The sequence below is a fragment of the Arvicanthis niloticus genome, chromosome 6, assembly GCF_011762505.2.
Source record: "Arvicanthis niloticus isolate mArvNil1 chromosome 6, mArvNil1.pat.X, whole genome shotgun sequence".
Lineage (NCBI taxonomy): Eukaryota > Metazoa > Chordata > Mammalia > Rodentia > Muridae > Arvicanthis > Arvicanthis niloticus.
This window is the reverse complement of record NC_047663.1, coordinates 22,816,269-22,830,295: the sequence shown is the minus strand read 5'-3', so window position 1 is coordinate 22,830,295 and position 14,027 is coordinate 22,816,269.

Below are 14,027 nucleotides of genomic sequence, written 5' to 3'. Positions count from 1 at the left end.
GAGATGTATTCAAAGAAGTCTTGCTTCTGTCTTTCTTCTCTGCATGCATGTTCTCTCTCCCCTATGGATAGAACTTGTTTTTGATTGACAGATACTATTTGTACATATTTATGAGGTACAGTGCTCCTGTGTATATTAGGTAATGATTAACTCAGACTAGTTACCATATCAACTGACTTAAAAGTTTTTCTATTTTTTTTAAATTTAAAGTTGTCTTTACATTACTGTTTTAACACAAGTTCATATTTGTTGTAGTAATTATTTTAAAAAGCGGCTGCTGGTCAAGCCCACTATCTAAGCTGCCGCAGCTCTGGCTAAATCAGATGCCATGTTCCGAGGCCATGAGGCCACGTGTGCGCTGCAGCTAGAAACAGCCAGCCAGAGACACCATCCCTGCCACCCATGAGATGCCAGCATGGGAGATGGCTCTGCCAATCTTCCATGCTGTTTCTGCAAGGCTGGGCATTGCCCAGACTATCCCACTAACCACACAGGCTTGGTACAGATGAGACTCTAATGCTTAGATTATCCAAAGACTTATATATTTAGTAATGATCAATAACAAGATGCCCATACAATCAGAAGTGTAACCCAATACCCAACCTAGATATACCAACTACCTTTGACTGCTACAGACAAGCAAACATCAGCCTCCATGTCCCCCTCTCTCTTGTCTTGTCTCTCCCCTACCTCCTCCTCTTCCTTTACTCCTCTTCTTCCTCTCCCTACTCCTCCCACCTTAGCTCCTCCTACACATATTTACTGTCGGCTTTGATAACTCTTATACTATGCACACTTAGTTGCCGTTTGCTTCGGTTCACTTACCACACCACAGCAATGGGATATTACTATCTATTCTACAGTAGTGGCTTCAGATATTTCTCATTGCATTTCAGCTATGCAATACTCAGTTTTGTGAACATAATATAGTTCATTTGGCTAGTCTTTTACTGAGAAATATTTAGGTTATTCCAGGTTTTTATTATAACAATGATACATTATATTTGAAATCAAGTTTTCATGTGGGGTGCATGTTTTACTTTGTTCTGGTTTGGAGATTGCCAAGTACAAGCTCTGCCTTACAGATTATTTAATTATTTTAAATTCAGTCAATTTTCCTGTGTGCTCTATACAGATGCAGTGTGACCAGCCACTTCACACCCTCAGTGTCTGTCCTCCCACCATAAAGGGTAAAAGCTTACCCTTGTCCTTAAAGCTTCTTCTGTAAATTGCGTTTGGCAGTGTATTGACTTTTGTTCTGATTTTTGCATCTCCTAGGGCAATGGTTCTCAGCCTTCCTGATGCTGTAACCCTTTAATACAGTTCCTCATATTGTCATGACCTCCCCAACCATTAAATTATTTTTGTTGCTACTTCATAAGTGTAATCTTGCTCCTGTTATGAATCTGAGTGTAAATGTTCATGTCTTCCAAGGGTATTAGGTGACCCCTGTGAAAGAGTCATTCGATTCCCAAAAGGGTTGTGACCCACAGGTTGAGAACCACTGTCCTAGTTTCCAGTTGGAGGATTTGCTCTATATTTATGTATTTCGACCACCAGCAGCATAATGATAAATCACAATGTGTCCTCTGCAAAGTCTTTTGGATTAAACTCAGCTCCTTCAAATTTTTACCTAAGCAAATAGCTGAGGATTTAGCTCCATTTTGTGCCTTGTCTATGGGCATGCACTTCCGGCTTCCTCTCCAAAGTCAAGATTTCAGGTACTTTCTAGAATGGAAAGATGGTCCTTATTAAAATGTCATTAGTAAAAATATTCCTTTGGGGGGAATATTTCCCATTTTTTTTTTAATCTAAAGTGGAACTCTAAAGTTCAATTCCATCCCTCCGAATAAAATTACAAGCAAAAATACTATGTACAAATGGACAGAAGAGGACAAAGGTTTTATTTTTATTTGTTGTGTTATCATTTCATTTTACTTTTCTGTATATGGGCGTTTTGCCTGCACTTACATCTGTGTACCATGTATGTACCTAGTGCTCACATAGGCCAGAAGAAGAGGTTGGATTCCTTGCAACTGGAGTTATAATCAGTTGTGAGCCACCGCGTGGGTGCTGGGGAATCAAACTCAGGTCCTATGGAAGAGCAGCCACTGAGCCATCTGTTAAGCCCCTGAACAAACACTGTAAAGGGAGGAAGGAGCACATCAGATACTTCACTGAGAAACTCCACTATGATGTAGACTTGGGTGCAGAGTCTTGCGCATGTCAGCTCCTGCTGTCACCTCAATTACAACGGGGTCTGTGTTGAAAGCATTCAATAACTGATCTTTGAATGAGTGTGTAAAGAGACTGGGATCTGAGAGAATCAATGGCAACAGACTCATTCAGCAGGCACACACGTCGAAAGAACATGGGAACAATCTCCACAAGCTCTGTGGGACTTTACGATGTGGACACGCAGCCTGCAGTTGGCCACAATTTACAATAGGGCACATTTTACTCGTATGTTTTTCTCACGGCATCTGTTCCCTCCTTTGGTTTATGTTTCTGTCCTGTCAATGTATCTGGATTTGAAAGTTTTCTATCAAAAGGAAAGGTGAGTCATGGATGAAGTCCTACTCTATTTCAAGGACATTTTAATCTGATATTAAAATATGCTTGTAGGTTATTTTTAAATCAATATGTGAGGTTAGCATACAAACTACCAAGTTTCATCTTGGCATCTTCATACATACGTGTCCATGCACTTTATTTGCACACTGAAGCTCTGCTCTAGATGGAGGCAGAAGTGATGCAGGCTTGCAGGTAGTTTGCCTGGGAAATAGCACTTGGGGAAAATTCAGGCAGTGACTAATGGAACCTGAAAAGCAAGACAATTTTCTTGGTGAACTGTCAGTAAAATACACTTGCCTTGTGTGTGTGTGTGTGTGTGTGTGTGTGTGTGTGTGTGTGTGTTTGAGTAGGTCAGAGGTCAAATTTTGATGTCATTCAGCAGGGTTGGTCCACCTTAGTTTTTGAAACACTCTCTCCCTGGAATCCCGGGTTCACCAGTTTGCCCAACCTGGCTACGTCAGGAGTCCAAGAGGTTCTCTTGCTCTGCCTCCCCAACATGGGCTTTATGAGCATGTACCACCATACCTGGCTTTTTACATGGATTCTGATGATAGAACTCAGGTCTTCATGCTTGTGCTACAAGTGCTTTACTGATAGAACTATCTTACAAATCTCCAAACACACTCGTTTTTAAGAAAAGTAAACGCCATCTTAAAAGAGCAACAGTCACACTGAATTTTTATTGCAGAGAAATGTGAGGTTTCCTTTGTTACAGGGATATATTAGATTACTGCAACTGCAAAGTCCTGTGGATAGGGTGTGAAGAGAACTATTTTTCCAGTTGTGTGCTGGCTGAGTAAAATCTGTTTCCAGGTGAAATCCAGGTTTCAGACACCATCCATGGTCTGGCTTCTCATCAGACTCACAAAGCTGAATTATGCAGCATCAAAACACTTGGTGTGTTTCAAGTTGAAACACATACACAAAAGATCTGAATCAATAGAGAGGGAAGTAGATCCATGCAAGGATCTCAGCAGCAGGGGGTGGCACAGCACATGGGGCGGGGGCAGGTGGAGATAACACAGGTGGGGCTGTAGCAAGTGGTTTGGCAGCCGACCTGACCACAGACTGGTCTCAGACAGCAGCAGGGACGGCAGCAGGGGCGGCAGCAGCTGGAACCACCACAGGAGGGTTGGCAGCAGCTGGAGATGCAGCAGCTGGGACGGCAGCAGCTGGGCCTGCAGCAGGTAGGCTGACAGCACACAGACTGACAGCACTGGGGCCTGCAGCAGCTGGGCCTGCAGCAGCTAGACACACAGCAGCTGGGGCGGCAGCAGCTGGACACACAGCAGCTGGGGCGGCAACAGGTGGGCTGGCAGCACACAGATTGGCAGCACTGGGGCCTGCAGCAGCTGGACACACAGCAGCTGGGCCTGCAGCAGGTGGTCCTACAGCAGGTAGTCTGGCAGCAGCTGGGCTGGCAGCAGCCTTGGCCACAGCCCTCCTCAGAGCAGACAGAGCCACAACAGGAGCTGACCATGGTGTCAGAGGTGGAGGTTCTGATTAGTACTGATTAGGTTCTGATTAGGAGAGAGTGTAGTGAGTCTGAAAGTGCCCGTGTTGCATGTCCCCTTTTATACTCTGCTACGGGTGCTGTGACCCTGGCCTAGAGGATTTCCTAGTTGCATTTCTTTTCCCTGAAAAATTAGTCATCATTAAGTCAGTCTAGTGGTTTTTCTTTTTAAATACTTGAAGATAAAGTGTATAAGATTTCCTTTTCCTGGTGCATTGAGATTATTTAATGCATTAAGATTATTTTATCTGGTCTTTGTCACAGAATTACCTTCTCTGCTTTCTTATTTGTCAGCCTTGCTTCTTGGGTGGGTTTATCACATGGATTGGGTCACTAGTGTATGTCTGTGCCTTGTGAATTACTCATGATGCTATTTAAGCCAATTTGTCTCATCATACTCACATCTCTTTTGATGTCCAAAGAGAAGTGTAATTGTAGTTGGGAAATAGTGGGGAAAAGCTTATCTTTGTGAGATAGTTCCCTGTGAGCTATGAGGAAGTGAATCTTGTCTCTGAGTCCTAGATGCTTATTACATAGTGGGCTGCCCAAAGTACTTTAAGGTATGCAGCAGAAACAATACTTCCTTTACCGTGCTTCAAATTGTCACTAATGATAGGACACTGTAGAGGTGGGTTTGATCTATACCGCTTTGGCTCCTGATGGATCCCACTCACTCACTTGCAGAGGGGCTACCTGAATTTTCCAATGGAAGACACACACACACACACACACACACACACACACACACACACGCCAGTTAATTTTAAAATGCCTTGGCTACCTCAAAGGTTGGGCATTCCTAAACCTTCCCCATGCTATCCCTGGCCCAATTGGGGAAGTGACCAGTAGCCATAGCCACTTCTCTGTAATCTCACATGGCTCTTTGGCTCCCCCTATATCCTGCAGTGCCTACATTCTTCTGTCTCCCACTACTTCACAGTGATCCTCTCTCCTCTCTCCTGTGTCCTAGCCCATGCAACTCTAAAGGTTCTGCCCCATCTCCCTTTGCCCAGCCATTGGCCACTGGCATTTTTATTGATTGATTGAAAACCAATTGGGACAAGGACCTTTAGCATTTGGACACTCAGATTCGCGATTGAATCAAAGGGTTAGAACCATTCTCCAACAGGACATTTAGGGAATCTCACAGCTCCAGTAGGGGACCACTTGGACACCAAAACAAATAATGACAGTGATGGACTTTAATTCATCAAGTGAAATAAAAATAATCAGTCCATACTAAGACCAAGTAGAGAAACAAAAGAAGGTAAAAGCTATCCACAACAGTGGAATGAAGATGAGTTAAATCATGGGTTTGACCAGGAACATACTTGTGTTTTTCAAAATATTTCTCTATCAAACTTTTATTAATTTCAGAATGGAAAAATACTAACTTAATGTGAAAGAACATGTAATTTGGGAACCAGTGTTCATTTTTGGGGCCGTGAAGGTGGTTTGGTGGGCAGAATACTTGTTCTGCTGGGATGAGGATCTGAGTTCAAACTCCAGAAGCTGCTCCAAGCATGGTAGCAGGCCCTTGGCATCTCAGCACTGGGGAGGTAGAGACAGGTCGAGCCAGGCAGGCCAGTGAATGATCTTCTCTCAAAAACAAAACGGCAGGCAGTGTCTGAGGCATGACATGTGAGGTTGTCTTCTGGTCTCCGCAAACGTGAGCATACATTTGCGGCTACACATACGTGGATGTACATGTGCATGCAGGCTCACATGCTCATGCACACATATGTACACACACATGACATATGCAGTCACTCCCTGAAAAGACACCTAGTTTATTTCTGTCAAAGGCATAATTCAACTGTAGCTATTGGGAAACATGAGATTAAAAAAAAAAAAGGCTGAGGCATTCTTCACATAATTCCGTCCTCTTTAGCATGGTCAGAACCTTCTAACATAGTGACAGGCTGAGGAAATATTTTAGATTTAAGATGAAAAAGATGTGATATTTAAATGTAATGTATATGTATGGACAGAAATTCCTCTAAAGGGCAATATTAACAATATTTGGATATGAAATGCATATTAGACAACAGTATAGTCTAAACAAAATTTAATTCTATATCTGTATTGTGGCTATATAAAAATGTCCCATATATAATTTGTGACCCTTTGGAGGCAGTACAGAACACACCCAGACACTAAATCCTCTGCACAAAAAAATCTTTAATACCCTGGAGGGGCATGCAGGGGCAATTCTACTTCTGGATCAGAGACAGAGAGCAAGCAGCAGCAGCAGGTGTTTTTATTTACAAAAGTTTTTAAGGAGAAAAGAAGTCTGTGCTAGGGTGAGTCTGTAAGGCCTGATTAGACATATTAGCCAGTATAACCAAATAATGAATTTTGATTGTCAAACTTTGATGTTTAGTCTCAGAAATGAATCAGTGACCAAATAAGGGAAAGGACCACAGAGGCTAGGTTTAGGATTGTAACATAATGGTTTTTAGCAAGGGAAAGAGATGGGTAAAGGGAAAAACCTGTTGGCACCATATTTTCCAGGCTTAGGCCTGTTAGAGAGCCTTTCCTTCCCACTGGTTTGTTTTATTATTGGGTCTCTGGGTGTTGGTTAAATGGGCATCATTCTGTCTGGCTGCTTACTGTTGATATTGGGCATTGTTGTTAAGGACCTAAGGAAGCCGGAATGTTGGTCAGGGACAGGAATAGCAGGCTGTCAGTTGATGTCCAGGCTCTTTGGGTCCATCTGGGGCTAGGGAAGGGATAGCAGCATTGGAGAAAAGATAGAATGGATTTTGTATTAGAGTGAAAGATGATGTAAGGAAGGAATGATATCCTGTGTTGAAAGAGGGTTAGGTGTGTTGCTATCTGGGTTATGTAGTAGAATAGCTGAAGAAAAGTTTGGTGATAAAAAGGCTGCCATCTGGTGCCATTATTGTCTTTAGTTACAAGGGAGGGGTCAATTTGCTGTGTCTTGAAATGAACCAAGCCAACATGAGAGGATAAATAAGAGGCCGTGAGGAGGTTAGGGACATATGAAGAGCTAGTAAGTGAGTTGTCTTTTGTATTTGAAATCCTCACTCCTCTCAGATGGCTGAATTATCAAGATATGAAAAGCATATTTGGAGTCTGTATAAACTGTTAATGATTTGGAACTGTAGTGAGGGCTATTAATTATATCTGTTAATTAGTAGCATCTGGGGGTTATGAAGTCACCTTCACAATGGCATCATTTTAGATCCATGCATATACTTTATGGTGGTCATCTGACAGGACAGAGCTGTCATCTGAATAAAAAGTGTAGACAGAAGTATTTAGAGGATACTCTTGTATGTAAGAGGGATTGAGGAGGAGGTCTTGGAGAGTTTCTGGATAGGAGTGAAGAGGGTCTGGGGGTATTGGGGTAAAGATATCAGTGTGGAGGAGTTGAGGTGAGGACAGGTAAGAAATTTTATGTTTGTTTCATTTAAAGATTTGTTTGTAATTGGAAAGTTGAGGCTCATGGGCAGATCCAGAATTAGCTTGGTATAGAGGATGTACTAGAAGTGAATATCTAGGTACCTATGAGCAGAGGAAATTGGCCATCCCCAAAAAGGAAAGCAGTTTGGATTTTGTTGATGGTGGAGATAAAAAGCAGAGACGGGCAAGGTGGTCTAAAATGAGCTGTTTATTTGGATTAGAAAGAATCCAAGATAGATTACTTGAGAGGAGAGCTAATCTTTGGAAGGCAAGATCTGGTAACTTTTGGAGCTAAGAAAACTGAGGAATGAGGCAGTGTTTGATTGGCATCCGAGAGGGGAGGATTGCAAAGGAGGAGGTCATCCTCATACTGAAACAGGCTGAAGGGAAAAGCAGGAAGCCAGGCCAGCTCCACAGTGAGTGCCTGGCTGATATGGTGGTGGGTATCTTTGAATCTCCCCAGGGAAGGACAGTCCAGGTCAGTTGTCAGGATTGTTGAATATTGGGGTCGTCCAAGTGAAGGCAAAAAGATGTTGAGAACGCATATCTAGGGATAATGATAAAAAAAAGTATCTTTAATATTTAGGACTGAAAAGTAATAATGTTACTGGTGATATCAGATTGGATAGTTTAAGGGTTGGGGACCACAAGGTGAAGTGGGACAATGGCAGTATTAGTGGAGTAAAGGTCTTTGACTAGGTAGAAGGTTTTATTAGGATTTTTTTTCTGTCAATATGGGAGCATTATAGGGTAAAGAGGTGGAATATAGAAACAACTTGTATAAAAAGGACTGAATGATGGGTTTGAGATCTCTGAAGTTGATTTGGGTTAGAGAGTATGAGGTGTGGAGATGTAGGCAAAAGGGTCTTTGAGTATATTGGGAAGGGTGTTATGATGTTCATAAAGGTAAAGAGAGGTGGTTTTGTGATTTTGGGTAGTCAGAGTGTACAAATAGGGGCTTCAGAAAGGAAAAGGAAGGATGTGGGGTTGTGTTTGGAGCTGTTGTTGGGGTAGAAGGCAAAATTTATGTTAATTATGGAAAGGATATCTCTTTTTTAGTAAGAAAATAGTCCATGAGGAGAAAGGAATGGGAGAAGGAAAATCCTTTGAAGGGGCAAGCTTAGGGTGGAGTGTGGAGGGCTCTGAGGGACTCCTCTGTACTTATTGCGTGAATGTTTTTCATTTTATGTTCTCTGAAAACATCTCAGAATGATGAGTTTGTCCTCCATAGAAAATAATTTTCCTATAAATGGATGGAATTGATAGTCAGAAGCTGAGTGGAAGAAATAGCAAAGATATACTTTTAGAAAGTTTCAGTCTCTATATAACTCTGTTTCTTCACACCTGAAAATTAACCTTCACATGTTTCACATGTTTTCAGAAACATCATCCATGCACTGGCATTTTACGGTTTTCTTTCCATGTATGTATGGGTTTTTGTTGTTGGGTTTTTTTGTGCTTTATTCATTTTGAAGTTAATGTAGGTATTTTTGATACTCAAAGTGACAACAGGCTTGAAAGTATTTTAGTGGACTATTCTAAAAAGCTGGTTGTAAGTTTTTTTTTTAAATTATTAAGTTATATTTTTACTTTATATTCTGATCTCAGCTTCCTTGCCCTTCTCTCCTTCTAGTTCCTTTCTCTTACCTCCCCTGCCCTACACCCACCCCTCCTTCCCTTTTCCTCAGAAAAGGGGAAGCCTCCCATGGATATTTACCAGACTTGGCATATCAAGTTGCAGTAAGATTAGAGACATTTTGAATCTACTCTGTTGAGACTAGACAAAGCAGCTCTGTTAGGAGCATGGGATCCAAATACAAGCAATGTAGTCAGAGACAGACCTTGCTTTCACTTTAGGAGACCCACAAAAAGACTCAGATTGCATAACTGTTATGTATGTGCAGAGGGCCTAGGTCCATCCCATGCATACTCTCTGATTGGCAGTTTAGTGTCTATGAGTTATTATGGGCTCAGGTTAGTTGATTCTGTAGGTTTTCTTGTGGTGTCTTGATCCCTCTGGGGCCATCAATTTATCCTGCTCGTCTTCCATAGGATTCCCCAAGTACAACTTAATATTTGGCTGTTGGTCTCTCTATCCGTTTTTATCAGTTGCTGGGTGAAGCCTCCTGGATGACAGTTATGTGAGGCTCCTGTCTAGAAACACAGTAGAATATTATTAATAATTCAGGGGTGGGTTCTATCTCATGGCATGTGTCTCAAGCTGAGACTGGCTGACCCTTCCCTCAACTTTTGCTTCATCTTTTACCCCTGTACAACTTGTAGGTAGGACAAATTGTGAATCTAAGATTTCATGGCTGGGTTGGTGCCCCAGTCCTTCCATTGGCAGTCTTTCTTGGTTACGAGAGATGGCCAGTTCAGACTCCATATCCCCCATTGCTAGGAGTCTTCATCACCTTCATAGATTCAGAAATTGAAGAAGATATCAACACAGAAGAATCTCCCATGCTCATAAATTAGTAGGATTAACATAATAAAATGGCTATCCTGCCAAAATCAATCTACAGATTCAACTCAATTCCCATTGAAATTCTAACACAATTCTTTACAGACCTTGAAAGAACAGTACTCAACTTTATATGGAAAAACAAAAACACCCAGAAGAGCTAAAGCAATCCTGTACAATAAAAGAACTTCTCAAAGTATCATCATTCCTGATTATAAAATTCACATGATGCTGGCATATAAACAGACAGGTTGATCAATGGAATTAAATCAAAGAACCAGAAGTAAATCCACACAGCTATTCACACTTGATTTTTGACAAAGCCAAAACTATACAATAGAAAAAGAAAAGCGTCTTTGACAAATTTTGCTGGTCTTACTGGATGTCTACATGTAGAAGAATGAAAATAGAACCATATCTAACACCCAGTAAAAAACTCAAGTCCAAGTGGATCAAAGATCTTAACATAAAACCAGATACACTAAATCTGATAGAAGAGTAAGTGAGAAATAGCCTTGAACACATTGGCAAGGAGACAACTTCCTGAACGAAACACCAACAGCTTGGGCACTGAGATCAATAGTTAATAAATGGGTCCTTATAAAACTGAAAAGCTTCTGTAAGACAAAGAACACAATGGCAGCCTACAGAATGGAAAAAGATCACCAACTTCACATCTGACAGACAGCTGACATCCAAAGTATATAAAGAACTTAAGAAACTAAACATCGACAAGCCAAATAACCCAAATAAAAAATGGAGTACAGTTCTAAAGAGAGAATTCTCAACAAAGGAATCTCTAATGTTTGAGAAGCATTTAGAGACATGTTCAATATCCTTAGTCATCAGAGAAATGCAAATCAAAACAATATGGGCTGTAGTTTTAATAATAGGTACACATTCTCTTTGTTGGTTATTTTTGTTTAATTTTTTATTCTTTGACAGTTTCATTTCTGTGTGTTTTAGTTTTTCTTATTCTGTCACCCAGTCTCATCCCCTCCCAGACCTAGAGTTCTCGCCTGACTAGCCAGCCCCCTTCCTTCTTTCATGCCTTTGTCCGTGGGTGGCTGTGACCAACTGAGTGTAAACAGGGCTATCTGCGTGAGCATGGCTAGGAGGTGATTTCTTGGAACATGGGCAGCTTATCAGTGCCTGTGCCTCTGAAGAAAGTAGACATCTTTCAGGCCTCATCAGAGAAACTTTTCTTTGCAGTTGACTCTGCAGTTAATGCAGACTCAAAAATATCAAAGTAGAGAATATGAAATTGCAGAGAATTCAGGGCATTTTATCACACACACGTGTGTGGAGGTACATACACACACACACACACACACACACACACACACACATATATATATATATGCACATACACGCACACACATAAACACACATGCACATCCATACACATGTACACACTGCTAAGGAAGCATCACACACACACAAAAAAAAGAGTAGAAAGACTAAGAGTTAGTGTCTTCTGAACATGACAGGTTGGTGTGCTCAGGAACTCACCGCAACTGACTATTTACTTCCTTTTTGCAAATTTTTAACTCACTGTGCTGGAAACTTTCTGAACTTGTGACAGCAGGATCAGGAAAGTTTGGTGTAGTTGTGCTTGTTGTATAGTCTTCATTAGTCAAAGTCAATAGTCATAAAGCAAAAGACGCAAAAAATTGTATTTCTATTCCAACTAAATGAATTTTATTTAGAAATAGCAGCAAAATACAGAAATGTCACAGTTAAAGGTGAAGTAAGATAGCAAGCACCATGAGACTTTCAACCCTAAAGGTTTGGCCTCTACAGGTGCTGGATGTATTTCCACATTTAGGCTGAGAACACCTGCACTCTTATTAATTTCTTTTAAAAATACAATATTTTGTATTAATTATTTAAGAGTTTTGAACATGCATACAATGTATTTCGATCCCATTAACATTTCCACTCCTTTCTAGAATCCCTTCAGGATCCGCTCCCATCTCCTTCTTATTAATTTCTTAACCTCCAAGTCTGTGTTTTAGTCTGAAATGACATAGAAGTCACCAGAGGCAGCTTTCCTGAGTATGGGGTATGGACACACAATTGACAAGAAAGTCCTCTTTCAACATATTTATGAGGTACACAGGTCTATTTTCATAATAAAGGAGGTGGGAAAATGTGGATGTGTTCAAGAAAGTTCTCAGCAGCAGGGCGTGGCACAGCACATGGGGCGGGGGCAGGTGGAGATGACACAGGTAGGGCGGTAGCAAGTGGTTTGGCAGCCGACCTGACCACAGACTGGTCTCAGACAGCAGCAGGGGCGGCAGCAGGGGCGGCAGCAGCTAGAGCCACAGCAGCTGGATCCACCACAGGAGGGTTGACAGCAGCTGGAGATGCAGCAGCTGGGGCGGCAGCAGGTGGGCTGGCAGCAGCTAGGTCTGCAGCAGCTGGACACACAGCAGCTGGGCCGACAGCAGGTGGGGCGGCAGCAGGTGGGCTGGCAGCACACAGACTGGCAGCAGCTAGGTCTGCAGCAGCTGGACACACAGCAGCTGGGACGGCAGCAGCTGGGGCGGCAACAGGTGGGCTGGCAGCACACAGATTGGCAGCACTGGGGCCTGCAGCAGCTGGACACACAGCAGCTGGGCCTGCAGCAGGTGGTCCTACAGCAGGTAGTCTGGCAGCAGCTGGGCTGGCAGCAGCCTTGGCCACAGCCCTCCTCAGAGCAGACAGAGCCACAACAGGAGCTGACCATGGTGTTAGAGGTGGAGGTTCTGGATGCGTTTACAAATGAGTGAGTTTTACGTTTTGGAGTCTCCTTGCTGCAGGGCCTCTTTTATACTCAGCTAAGTTGTTTCTGTAATTATGAAAATATCATTTTCTTGTTTTTGTTTATATGATACAAAAGCAACTTAATAGGTTGTAGTTTTCTAGTAAAAACTTCCACTATGTAGGAAGTAATGACTTCACTTTTCTCATGTTTTCTGGTATTCCCTGTGAATCACCTCTTGCATTTCCCCCAAATTGCAGTATTCCATGACCTCATCCCCTGCTTGTCATGTGACACAGAAGACTCATTGTCTGTCAGTTCTCACCAGGACATATAGCCAGAGGAGCTTTGGATGGAGTTGGAATCTGCAGTGGATAAATTCTGACTGCAGTCAGGTGCATTGCTGGAATGAAGCAGGAAGTGAAGTCACCATTTTCAAAAGTACGAATTCAGGATGCTTATGACCCATGCATACATTGTAGGTGCCCACTGAACTCATGAAATTCCTAAGGCCTTCCAAGATAGGTTTGTCTCTGCACCCTGGTGCATTGTGAGATGATTAAGCATAACTCATGAGTCAGTATTTTAATGCCCCACACATCTCTGAGACTGAGATCTGGTTTTATAGTTGTCTATCAGGCTGAGCTAGAGTAACATACCTAATAGTTTTAAATGCATTCTTCTAGAACATTAAGACATCTTATTATTATGCTTTATTGACATTTTACAGAAATATTTTCATATGTTCTGGAAGGTTTTGTAAACTGGTTTGTGTTTAATTTTTAGAGACATTAAGATGAATACAAGATCTATTTTCAATCTTGTTGGGAGCCGACTTTAGTAGAAAGCAGCTAGATCAACTTTGCAGCCATCTGGAACCATATACCCTGATGAAAGACTTGGTTGGCAAAAGCCTATAACAGCTGAAGCACACTCTGATAAATATATTGTTTATCCCACATAGCTTGTTTTGCTGTTTAGTGACCTCAGCTGTATGGTGCACATGGTAAAGTGTTTTCACCTGTGTTCTCCTGCTTGTGTATATAAATACTTCAGAATTCCCTTCAATAAGAGAGACATGAGAAAATAGAAGAGACTGAATCACACCCTGTCTTGTCTCCATTCTTCGCGTCTCCTGCCCCAAGAGCCACACTCTCTCTTGACCAGAGCACTAAGCCCCCAAAGCGTTGAGGCAAAGCATTGAGGCCGAATGTGGGCCTCAACATTAGTGGCGCCCGAACAGGGACTCCAGTAAGTGGGATACAGTGGAAGACACCCTGCGCTGGAGAACCAATTCGACT